Source organism: Mus caroli, chromosome 16 (assembly GCF_900094665.2).
Source record: "Mus caroli chromosome 16, CAROLI_EIJ_v1.1, whole genome shotgun sequence".
NCBI lineage: Eukaryota > Metazoa > Chordata > Mammalia > Rodentia > Muridae > Mus > Mus caroli.
Window position 1 is genome coordinate 47506941 of NC_034585.1, and position 269 is coordinate 47507209.

The window sequence follows — 269 nt, forward strand, 5'->3', positions numbered from 1 at the left end:
TTTAATCTTCTAGCATACATTTTATCTACTAAAAGGAATGCGGCACTTTTGCTGGCTTTCCTGCCTCTTCCAATGTTTAAATTCTCTCTTGACTTCTTCATGAGTCCTGACCCTCCCCAATCCCGGTTTTTCTTCCTCCCTCTTTCTTCCTTTCTTCCTTCCTTCCTTTCTTCCTTCCTTTCTTCCTCTCTTTCTTCCTCCCTTTCTCCCTTTCTCCCTTTCTCCCTTTCTCCCTTTCTCCCTTTCTCCCTTTCTCCCTTTCTCCCTTT